This window comes from Catharus ustulatus, chromosome 11 (genome assembly GCF_009819885.2).
Source record: "Catharus ustulatus isolate bCatUst1 chromosome 11, bCatUst1.pri.v2, whole genome shotgun sequence".
Lineage (NCBI taxonomy): Eukaryota > Metazoa > Chordata > Aves > Passeriformes > Turdidae > Catharus > Catharus ustulatus.
This window is the reverse complement of record NC_046231.1, coordinates 22,031,870-22,044,206: the sequence shown is the minus strand read 5'-3', so window position 1 is coordinate 22,044,206 and position 12,337 is coordinate 22,031,870. Positions and strand designations below refer to the sequence as shown.

General features: G+C 48.0%; 1 long non-coding RNA gene across 1 annotated transcript in view; it reads right to left on the bottom strand.

Moving 5' to 3' along the window:
- LOC117001378 overlaps nt 1–9,801 on the bottom strand; it is a 72,163-nt gene extending 62,362 nt beyond the window's left edge. The window contains exon 1 of the long non-coding RNA XR_004419034.2: nt 9,752–9,801. This is a non-coding gene — a long non-coding RNA (uncharacterized LOC117001378). The remainder of the gene's footprint in view (nt 1–9,751) is intronic.
- Nucleotides 9,802–12,337: the final 2,536 nt, after the last annotated feature.

The following is a 12,337-nucleotide window of genomic DNA, read 5'->3' as shown; positions in this document are numbered from 1 at the left end:
AAAAAGCTGAGAGTGCAGCACCACCTGTGTCAGCAGCCTGAGCACAGCTCAGCCTGCAGCACCCTCAACCTTGGCTCCCAAGGCGTTCTGGAGGCACTCTGCTTGCACTTGGAGCCTGTTTACCCTAAGAAATGTCCCCACGGTCAAGTTTTACCTCGTGGGAAAAAAACAAACAATAAAAAACCAACACTAAACACAAAATGCCGCATTCCGTTTGACAATGTGAAAGGGAAAAAAAAAAAAAAGAAGCCATAGAGTGGAAAAACCCCAAAACCTACAGAAAACAAGAGCTGAAAGTGAGGAAAACCACAGAATTTATTAAAAAAATGTATTTGAACTGTCCACAGGCAAAGTGATTGTATAAACACTAAACAACAGGAACGTAAATGAACACTATGGGAAAAGAAACTGCTGACATTTTTACTGCAGGAAGGACAGACCACCAAGAACAGCCTGACTCAAACACCCAGCATTGGTTCCCACACCAGAGCTGTTTGTGTTGGCTCCAGCACCTAGTTCCAAGCAGAACAGTAAGAACATGCATTCTGCTGATGTTGGAATAACCCCTGCCAACAAATTGATCCCCCAGCAGTCAGGCTGTAGGAGATGGGCTGAGATAAATAGGTGTGAGAGACTAAGAAAGTAAAATGAAAAGACACTCAGCACTCCTCTTCCAGCATCAGCGTTCAGCAGGAGCTCTTTCCATTTCCCTTCTTTGAAATGGATGATTTCTTCCCCCCAGTCCAGGAAAAGCAGAACCCAAAGGGGCACTGGTGAGCATAGCAATGTACAGTAGTTTCACGAATACAAGCCGCACGGATTATAAGCCGCACCCCCGGTGCCTCGACAATGTTGCTGTCTTTGTCAATAGATAAGCCGCACCCCGAATATTAGCCGCACTTTCGTTCGTCGCGAGAATCCGTGCGCAGCTTTCACAAATTGGCCAATTAGTAAGAGGATCGAGGCATAGCGGGCTTTACTGGCTCGGGGCGGGGCCAGGCAGGCTCGGCCCGCTCATGGTTGCCGACGGGGCCGGGTGGCCCAGCTCAGCGCCACGGCTCGGCGGGGCTGGCCGGGTGGTGCTGCCGCCGCCGCCGGGCTCGCTGGCCCCCCTCTCCCGTCAGCACCGCCCCGCTGCCGCGTTCGCTCGCCCGGCTGGCAGGGCTGCCGCCGCCGGGCTCGCCGTCCGCCCCGCTGCCGCTTTCGCTCGCCCCGCGCCTCGCGAGCGCCGCGCCCGCCCCGCGCCGCGCCCGCCCCGCGGCGCTTTCGCGGCTCGCGGCGGCGCTTTCGCGGCTCGCGGTTCGCGGCTCGCGGTTCGTGGCTCGCGGCTCGCGGCTCGCGGCGGCGCGCTCGCGGTTCGCGGCTCGCGGCTCGCGGTTCGCGGTTCGCGGCTCGCGGCTCGCGGCTCGCGGTTCGCGGCTCGCGGTTCGCGGCTCGCGGCGGCGCTTTCGCGAGCGGCGCTTTCGCTCGCCCCGCCGGCAGGGCTGCCGCCGCCGCCACCAGGCTCGCCGGCCGCCCCCTCCCGTCTGCACCGCCGCCGCGTTTCCTCGCCCTGGCCGGCACTGCAGGCCCCCACACCGCCGGGCTCCCCCACGCTGCTGGCCCCGATTATGCTGGGCTTCCCCCGCTGCCAGGCAGCCCCACCCGCCGGCCTTCCTGCTTCTGCCATGCTCCCCTGCACTGCTAGCCCCAGTTCTCCCGGGCTCCCCCGCCCTGCTGGCTCAGGCTCTGCCGCCCGCCCCCCACACTGCTGGCCCCGCCTCTGCCAGGCTTTCCCACCTCTGCCGGGGCCGGCCGGGCTCCAGCTTGGCTTGGGGCTGCCGCGGGCTCTCACTTCTGTGTTGGCAGCTTTTAGAATTTTGTTAATAGATTAGCCGCCCCGGAATATTAGCCGCACTTCCGGGTTTCCACCAAAATTTTGGTCAAATTGGTGCGGCTTGTATTCGTGAAATTACTGTACATGCAAGGGAGACTCGGCTGCCCCAGAAACAGGGGCTCCACAGATGGTGACCCAGAGGACAGCCTAACCCAAGCAAATCTCTAAACCAGGTCTGGGAGGCACTTTCTGAAGAAGAGCCACCTTAATCCCAAGCATGCAATTCCAGCTGTTGACCTGCCCCTGCTAGCCCAGGACCTGCCTCACACAGCTCCCAACCTGTGCCACCGTCACCTCTCAAACTGCCCAGGGAGCAAACCTGCAGAAAACATGAATGGATTGGTCACAAAAAGTAATATTACACTTCTTCCTAGAAAATACAGCTCCCTTCTCCCAGAAGGACCTCACTTAGCATGAAGGACAACACTGACTGCTGACCATTCCTTTCAGATACCTTAATTCTCTTTTTTCTCACAGTATGCTGGCTTGGTACATGAGCTCATCAGGATGTGTGCACACCATGCCACGAATGCAAAGAAAACAGAGTGAATAATTAAAAATACAGTAAATTTATAATTGCTTTAAACTGCCATGCCACAGTATAGCCTACTTCCTGAAGAGATTTCATCCTTTCACTATTTTCAGCCTTTTAAAGACTCTTAATATTAAATGGAGCTCTGTACCTTTAGTTGTCATTTTCCATCTTGCACAAGTAAACCTTTCCCACAGCATCTTTTTAAGTTATAAATGAAACACCCAACTATTTTCTTTTTCCCACAGATGAGAACATTAAAACATTGACATTTTAATCTGTTTGATACAAGAACGAGTTGTGTCAGCACGCTGCTTCCAGCTACAACAACAGAAAACCCAAGTTTAATTAAAGACAGAGTGAAGAAGCTGCATGGAGGTGTCTGAACCTGGGATGTACAGCTGATCCTTGCTTGCTCATCATTTTGGGCTCAGGTTCCTCTCTGGGCAGCTGCTGGCCAGGCAGGCATGAGGCTGGCAGATGTTGCAGCTGTGCATCAGGGTTCAAACATGCCATCCCCTCTGGCTGGTTGCAGTAATCTAAGGCACCCCAATAGCTCTTCTCTTCTGCCCTCAGTTCCCTGTTCCCATCAGTGCCTGCAGCAGCTCTGTGGCACTGAGTGCCAGCACCACTCCCCAGCAGTGAGGTGCTCTGCTCACACTGAACATGGCACCATCCCGCGGAGCAGAAACACTCCAAGATCCCAGACCTTTACACCACGGACCACAACCTGTAAATGCCCAAGTTCCCCACACAAGCGCCCCAGCTCTGACATCCCATCTGCAGCAGTGTCTGGGAAGAGCTGTCAGAAATCCAGATTAACTAGAGGTGATTTCTCCATTACTGTGTGTTAATCAAAAAACATCAGCCCTAAAGCCTCCAGACGCTGGTACAGACTCTGAAGCAATGAAGAAGACTTCACAGAAAGCATTCTCTCTGCATCCCCAAGAATCAATAATCCACTTGTACAGTTCACTTGGATTCTATTTTTAAAACTGCTGTTACAGATTACCAGAGACAACAGTTTTCCTTCCTAATGTACACCTTAGAGAAGAGTTTGCAGAAAGAAGTAAAAAACTATTATGAATAAACACCAAATCGCACAAATTAATCAAATTATATATTTAACAATTCCTTAGCATTGCAGAGAAGCAGCAGATAGTATTTGACAGAGGACATGCACTGAAACCAGCGCAGTCTTGTGCTAAGAGCAGAGCTGGTCTTTCTGCAGTGTTTGCTCTCACTGGGATTGCTCTGTGCCAAGGGCTGGTACCACAGCCTCAGAGCCAGTTGTCACAGCTGAGAAACGTCGGTGTCCTCCTGGCACAGGAAAGTATTTCACCAAGACCTTCAAGAATCTGATGTCAAGATACTTTACATGACCCTGTAGATCCTTCATTAAAAAGCCAAACTCTACCGCACAGAAACAAGCAGGATTGCTGCTCTTGTACGACTGCATTTCAAAGAGAACCCTTTTCAAGAGGGTAACAGAAAAAAAGACATTTAATAGCAAATTTTATGAGCGAAGAATAAAAACCAGGTAGTTCAACAGTTCCTGAAATCCCAGTGGTGGTCAATAAATCGACTTCTGCTTCGCATTATATGAAGAGGCTGTACTTAGCAAATCACTGTGTAAGCTGCCTCAATAACAGCAATCCTGCTATCAAGTTTACTTGCAATGAGTCCAACAAAGAAATTAATTTCTTAGATTACAAGAAAAGGTTATCTAGAACTGGGAAAACACATGAGACAAAGATTTCCACTAATAAAACAAATATCAGACTCAGAGCTGAATTTGAGGCTATCTTTTTTTCTCTGAAAGATTTGAAATCCCTGTAGCCCAAACACCAGAGTTACAAAGAAAACATCCTGCAACCTGCCCTGCTAAAAAGACGAGGAGAGCAGAACAAGCCACAGCTCTTTCCAGTACACGAATTAATCCCTCAGCTCACAGCACACTGTTCCTTGAGCGAGACCCAGAACAAGAAAATATACTGCAACTCAAGTACTGCAACTTAAAAACAAACCTCACCTTGAGCTACCAGCTGATGTACTCCCCAAAACTTCAGTGCTATATGATCTCCAGAATTCAGAACATGTCCTTTTCACAAAAACAAAAGTGTTTCTCATTACTCCAGCAAGTAACAAAACACACCTTCCTGATTTTATTGATCTGTTTATTCCCAAGACATTCCACAGGTATCAATCACCCATCTTATTTCCAGTTATTAATTTTTAAATTAATATTTCCACAAAAGGGCACCACTTTCCTCTATGCTACCCTTTATTCCTCTCACTTTAATACACACCCTTCTGTTATTGCTCTCATTTCATAATCCTCATTCTTGCCTATGCACACCAAGTGAGCAAACTGACCTGATTTATCCACATGGCCACAGGAAGTCAGCCAAAAACATCAGACAACACAGAGCTCTGATTTTGAGGGTCATTATACAGAAAAGTAGATTCCCTGACTCTGGTGCCCAAATACCTGCTCCCACCAGTTCTCACAGCAGCTCCATCCATCCAACATTCAGGAACTCTGTGATCACATCACAGCTGGCACCTGTGCTGGTGGCTTGGGGACGGTGCTGCACCAGCAGAATCAGTTTCTGTAGATTTGGGGCTACTTGTAAAAGTTTCTTGAATTTCTCTATTTCCCAGTTGCAAGGATTAACATCAAGTTTTAATAAATTCCAAACCAAAGCCATGTAATTCACCTGAAATAATCCAGAAAGAGATTTGGACTGTCAGTTTCTGTCCCACGTCCATTTGACCCCAGCTGCCCAAAGCAGTGACAAGTCACAGTCACCTCCAGTGCTGCTGTTGTGGCTGGTTAAGCAAGGGACCTCCAGAAACCTCTAAAAAGGATTCCTGCAAGTCCCACAGGGAGACAGAAGACTCTGCTAGGACAGTTATGTCTTGAGTGATGGCTTCAAGTAGGTCAAATGGGGAAAAGTTAAGATCTGGGTTTCAATTTCCATGGTGATTAGAATAAAGAGATTGTCTGAGGAGCTTTTTGGACTATTAATGCTAATTTTTTGTATTCTTTGGAAAACAGGCTATTTGAGGGGACAGAGAGAAACAGTAACGGGGATGGGGGGCGTGATTTTGTTAGGGCAATATTGTGTTTATTTTTTTTCCAGATTTGGTGACATGAGTAGCTACAATGTTGTCTATGTGACACTGATGGCAAAGCAACAGAATGGCCAATGCAAGACTGTCTAGAAAAAAAATGAAGAGGGTAATATAGCATTAGTGACATGAATTTTCAGAAAATATATTCTTACACTAGCATGGTTTTAATTAAATGCTTATTGCTAATTAATAGCACAGATATGGCAGGTTTTGTATGGCAGTTGACTTGATGCAAAATGACATTTGATTAAGAAAATCAAAATCAACATGACACATCAAGTGGACTAGAGACTGATAGGCCTCAGAATGTAATTGCAGATAAGGCCAAATACTAAATAAATGTTTTCAGCTTATAGCAATCAAATATCAACACAAAAGAGAACAGTTTCTTTTATCCCATCCTCAAGAGCTTGACCCTACGTTATGCAGCAGTTTTGTCTATGCTCTGAAAAAAAAAGCACAAGATGATTACTGAACAAATTTACAGATTAGAGTGATGAAAACAAGGATCAGTGGTAGAAAGCAATTTAGTTTGCCAGACGAAGAGTGGAGCAAAGATCACAATTTTTAATACATCTAAATGTAAGAAAACACACCTAAGCCCCACTTCCAGGCTGGCAGCCTCTCCTGAAAGCAGGTACTGTGAAAGGTCACCGTAGAAAAACATTTGTAGGGAGCTTCAAGGGAGATACTGTGGGGAAATAGGGCCATGGAGATAATTTTGCTTTCATATTTCTTCCAAAGCTAAAACTACACAACTGAGGCTTCAGAAGAGAGTTGATAGCAGCTGATGACAAACTCACACTATTAAAAAACCCAAACAATCAGTCCCCTAGAAAGCTGCCAAAAGTTTGATTGAAACAGAAATAAGGAAATATTTGGGCATCTCATGCCTTCCTTGAAGGCCAAAATGGACAAAAGTCAGGTATCTGAGAGACAGCTAGGAAGCAAGAGAGCAGTTGTCCAAGCAACATCCTCTATGTGACACACAAGCATTCAGGCTCTCCTGCTTCTCCCTTTCATACCTTGTCTTTGCAGAATATGCAGAGCATTAATATTTATGAACTTGAAGGGAACTACTCATACATAGTGCAACTAAACATCTTGCCTTCTTCAGCAATTAAATCTCACTGCTGCATGTCACAGCTGTTTTCACCTGAGGTGTAGAAGTGCCGAGAAACGCTGTGACCTCACTCACCTGGTACAAAACCTCTCAAAAAGCATTCTGCAACCCCCCAGTAGGTGACAGTCCCATGACAGGGCATGGCCCATACCAAGAACACCAGAACATTTGCTGCTTTGGTCTGGTCATGAATATATAGAAAGAAGAGGAAGACAAAGCCTAGAGAACGATTTATCCTGGATCTCTTTACAGCAGAACTCATTTCACCATTCTTGGCTCTTTCAGTTTATCCCTCCACCTTCATGTAAGTTGTATTTAGAACATCACACGCAGCTAAACAACTGAAATTCTGAAGCACTAAAGCTCAGAAAACAAACATACACAGCACATGAGGACACGTGAGAACACGACAGAGCTGAGGAGTTACAGCCCTGCCCCAGTTCCCTGCCTGGGGTTCTCAGTTCCCATCTGACAGCCCCTGTCATCTGTGTAGAGCAGTGCAGCCGAGATTCTGGCCAGGTACAGCACTCCTCCAGCAGCTGTGATTAATCACAAACCCTGACACAACATCTTTTAACCACACTAAGAGGAGATTTCTGCCACAAGAAGTATTACACCACAGGACCACCTCAGACACCTTCAAGCCACATTTCTCCCAGCAGAGCCCCCCTGCCCACCTGCACTGGAGAGATTTGTGGTTTCCCTACCCGCCACCTGCCTCCTTCCAACATCTATGCACAGCTTCAAAGTCCAAAGGGACACTCAAAAGAAAGCTGGGGGGACAGAAAGGAATTCATGTCAAAACAAACAAATAGCTTTCAAGTGATTTGGGACTCTAAAAATGAGGGGTTGTATTTTTAGCCTGCATACAAGCAGCTCTAGGTGCTTTTCCTTTGTCCCCATGACAGTAGGTAAGTGAACACACCTAACTCACCTCACACCCTGCTGATGGTAAACATGAGGTCTTGCATTCAGGTTACAATGTGGAGTTACTTCAGAGCAGCCCTGTGCCAAAATAGCACATTTCTGAGGGATGCAAAGGTATTCAATAAAAAGCTTTTAAAGGCATATTTTTAAACTTGCAGCAGGAAAGCTTTTCTGTGTCAAGACAGTAATTCTTTTAACAGCATTGATCAAAATGTCATTCTTTTATGAGTGTACAATACCTTTTAATGGCATACAACAAACCATTAGGGTTCTACACCTCCGTGCAGCACAGAGCTTACTGGAAAATCAGCAGCACTGGCCAAGAGACAGCCACTGGGTTTTAAGCCTTGCAGAAGGCAGAGCTTCTTCCATTCTCTGCTGCACCCAAATACCCACAAGACAAGTGGCCTCAAAAATTAAGCCAAACTTCTCACCACTTTCACCATGTATTTTCCCTCAAAAATGCCTCCCAAACACAAATATTCTGGCTTTCCAAAGTGGGATTTTATCACCAGGGTCTACTCTGGCTCTTTGTTTTCCTCACCAGTGATCACACTTACCCTAAGACAGGATTGACTGAGGAATTGGAGGGGGTTGAACTGAACAAAATGGGTTTGATTTTCAGAAATGGGATAAGTACCACTTGCCCTTTCCTAACACTGAAGTCTGGGGCAGAATCCATCTACAAATCATCTAGTTCTTTTTAAGCACTCCAGGCCTTCAAAGGGTGAGAGCACTGGTGAGCATTTGCTCTGCTTGACTGGAAGACCAGCATGGGCTTTCAGTATGCATCCAGCACTTTACAGCCTGAATTTGGTTACAAATATCAACAGGAAAGGGAATGACTTCCATCAACCCACCTTCAAGGCTTTTCCTGTCAAGGGCAAGAGAATATTTATGGGATTTAATCATCACTGTTAACTGAGCAATGGCAGCAGCAGAAGAGCTGTATTTCACTTTCTGAAATACTTCTGGATATCAAGCAAGATCTCAGCTGCTTCTGGAAGTGTAAAGCCATCAGTATAAACAAGTGAAAAAACAATTCCCAATAGAACACAAGGTAAAAGTATAAGTCAAAGACAGGAAAAATAACTAGAAAAAATTGAGGTTCTAAAATCAAAATCTGGAGTGAAATTAGTTAAGAAAAGTTTGAGAGGCTGCTTATGTCTCTTCCATGCTCGGAAGCAGCTTTGTGCCTCTGACTTCCAGTTATGAGATGTTGCTGTAAGTTTTCTCAATTCCATCTAAAATTTAAAAATCAAAGTTATTTTTTTTTCTTTAGGGCAATTTTTATAAGCATATACAAACTCAACCCAAACAGGACAATTTATGTTCCAGAAGATGTCATTGTCTCAGCCAGAAAACCACAAAGCCAATGATGCTTACATCTTCCCAGCATTCATTAATATATTAAACATGGTCAGACACACAGAGGTCACCCTCCAAAAACCAGGACTGTGCCATATGATCCAACTAATAACACAGACCAAAACCTGGTTAGAATTAGAATTTCATAGTTATCAGGGAAGGATTTCTCACTATCACATACCAGGAGAGTTCAGACTTGCTCCTTCATGGTTGTTGTAGTCAAGAGAATGAATAAACGCTCAAGCACATGCTTGGGATTTTTTAAACACACAGGTGATTTTCTAGGTTTTCCAAAGTACATCAACTAAATCCTCTGCGTTTTACAATAGCGGTTAAATTCCTGTTGACCTACACTACATTCCATAAATATTGTGGTAGCATAGAACTGTTCCTGTCCTTCCCCCCCGCGGCCCCTTAACACTTGATTCAATAAAAGCAACTTTCTATTTCTTTATCTCATCAGTGATGCGGAAATAAACTAAGGTCTTAAATTAAGGAGGTCAGACAGGACCAACACAAGCAGGAACCCGAGTCACCGAGCACTTCAGGACCTGCCAGCTCAGTGTTTCACTTTAAATCTCCACCCCAGAAGCTTTTAATACCAGGTTTAGCACAGTTTGTCAGAAACTAGAGGGATGCATTTGATCCCGCTTTGCAGCAAGGAATCGGACGTTTCCTCACGGCTCTGCAGCTCAGCCCGCCCGGGGAAGGCTTGGCTCGGGCCGGGGCCGTTCCGGGCCTGCAGAGCCCGGGAGCTGCCGCTGCCCAGCCCCTCGCCAGCACTGACCTGCTCCGCAGCTCAGCACGCGCCGGGATCTTCCTGCAATGCAGTCTCGCCCATCATCTCTCCTGGAACGGCAGCGGAGGAGCCGGCGGCAGCGGCGCGGCCTGTCCCGGCTGGGAGAGGGCGGCCGGGAATGGAGCCTTGCCTGCTTCGAGCCTCTCTGGAGAGGAGGAAGGCCGGGCGGGAGCTGCTCCGCCAGCGCCGGCCGGGGCTGCCCGGGGGGACGCGGCGGGGACGCGAGGGGGACACGGCGGACCCAGAGCCCGTTCGAACGGCCCGCCAGCCCCGCCCCGCCCCTGACTGACGGGGTTCTCGTCCAACCACGAGAGGAAATGGGTAAGCCCCGCCCCCGCAACGACCAATCAACGCTCGGCAAGGGCGGGGCGGTGCTGCCTGCGCACGCGGGAGGCCTCGCGAGCCCGCGGGGCCCTGCGGGCGTTGATTAACGTAAGGACTGTCCAATAGGAGCTCGGCTCCTCGCCCCTGCTGGGCGGTGATTGGACACTGGGGAGGGGCGTTGCCATGGGGACGGGGGGGGCGCCGCCGGGCGGGCCAGGGCGCCCAGGGCCTGTGCTGGGCCGTGCCGTGCCGTGCCGTACCGTGCCAGGCCGGGCCGGGCCGTACCGTGCTGTACTGTACTGCCCCGTGCCGGGCCGTGCCGGGCCGTGCCGTGCCGTACTGCCCCGTGCCGTGCCGCCGCGCTCTGGCAGCGTGTCCCGGCCAGACGCCCTGCCCGGACCCTGATTTACGCGTGCTGTGAGCCGATGAAGGAGCTGGTGCTGCCTCTGAGCCACACACAGATCTGGTTCCAGCCAGGGAAAGTCTCCAAACCCAGGAGATGCTGGAGCTGGTTTGCCGTCCCCGTTTTGCCGTCCCCTGCAAGGGAAGCAGCCAGTTTGGGAAGTGGATGAGTGGGTAAAAACGGTGCCATTAGCACAGGTCATGCATAAGCCAAGCTTTTCATGCCTCAGACATTTGTTGGTGAGACCATATAGAAACCAAATTGCTATCGGAAAAAAAAAGAAAAAAATGCACAAATGATAAATCATAGGAGCAAGGAACTGCCCAGCTGTTCCGATGCTTGGTGGAAAAGCAGGGAGGGGCTGGAGCTCACTGAACCATAGTGATGTCGATAACAAGAGCGATCTGGTTCCTCCCAGGCCTTGCTCCTTGTGGCCGGAGCTCGGCTTGGCCAGGCCGTGCTCACAGAGCCTGGCCTGGCAAACAGCGCGAGGCAAAGCTCCAGGCTGTGATCTCTGCGAGCAAAACAACTCCAGAAATTCACTTCCTCCCCTGGCCTGCAACTGGAGTGTGACCACAGAGCGAGAGAATGCTTGGAACTTTGGCTGCTGTTAGAAGAGGAATGAAGTAAACCAAATATTTTTGTAATAAAAATTTAATATCCTTTTTTTGGGCTTTGTAATCAAAGCAGCTTTCTAAGCTATGCGCGCATGCACAGTAATCCTCCACTAATCCTGCTCGCCTCAGGCGTATGAGATGCTACAGAAATAACAAGGCAGTGCATACTACAGAAGAAACTTCTAATTTGTTTTTGTCTAGCTCAGCATAAGGCCAAGCCCCAGGTGCAATGGACCATCACATGAAAAATGTAACAGAGCTCAAATGTAAAATACTCCTGCAGCCATGTATATTGATCAAATGCCAGATGGCATGAATGGGGTAACTGTGGGATGCTGTTGGGAATGGAAGTCAAGTTCCAGATTCTTTTTCCAAAACAAGATACCATTTAAATTTGTGAAATCCAGGAACAGCAAGAAACCAGAGTTTTGTGGGGGTCAGAGCCCAGTGAACATGACTGCTAGGCACATTACAACCATATTTCCTCAGAATTTTCACTGCAACTCTTACAACCCCATCACTCGTAACTTTGTAATAATTTCTAACCAGAAATTTTGCTACTTTTAAAAATAAAGTGTTTTTTCTCTTAGTAGTCCTTCAGCTGAAATGCACACAGGTTAAAAATTTGAAATTAGGAGCAACAGTAATCCACACCAGTTTGTGCTTTTATGTAATTTTTCTTTGATTTGTCACTCATGGGCGTATGAAATTGGGATTTTTTTATTGATCTTACTGTTGGGGTCGTCTGCTGCTGGTAGGTGTAGCTAGTACCTCCATTGGGGAAGATTTCTCTTTCAAGGACACTGAATTCCTGTGGTCTGCAGGAATGCACACGGGCATCAAACCCCGGTGTCCTAGCAGGGGTGTGAGGGATCCCTTAGAGGCCAGCTCTGAGTTTATTTTATTGTGACTAACAGACTAAAAGACCCATCCTAGTTTGGAACCAAGCCAGGGCCTGAAACTGGAATTGCTCCCTAGTAAGTGATTGGCTGCAGTTAGTGAATTGAGGGAAGCATTCCTGTCCCATCCTCCAAATCCCGCTATCTTGGCAGTGCTAAAAAATACACCCAACCAAGGAGAGCTGGCAGGATGCCAGAACAACGCATAAAATCTGTCTTTCCTGGAGAGGGTCATGCTGTCAGCGGGGATTGCTCCTGCACCAGCCTGCCAGGGACTCCTCTGGAAGAGCCCTGTGGTGGCACAGTGAGCTGCAGCAGTGTGAGCCAGCAA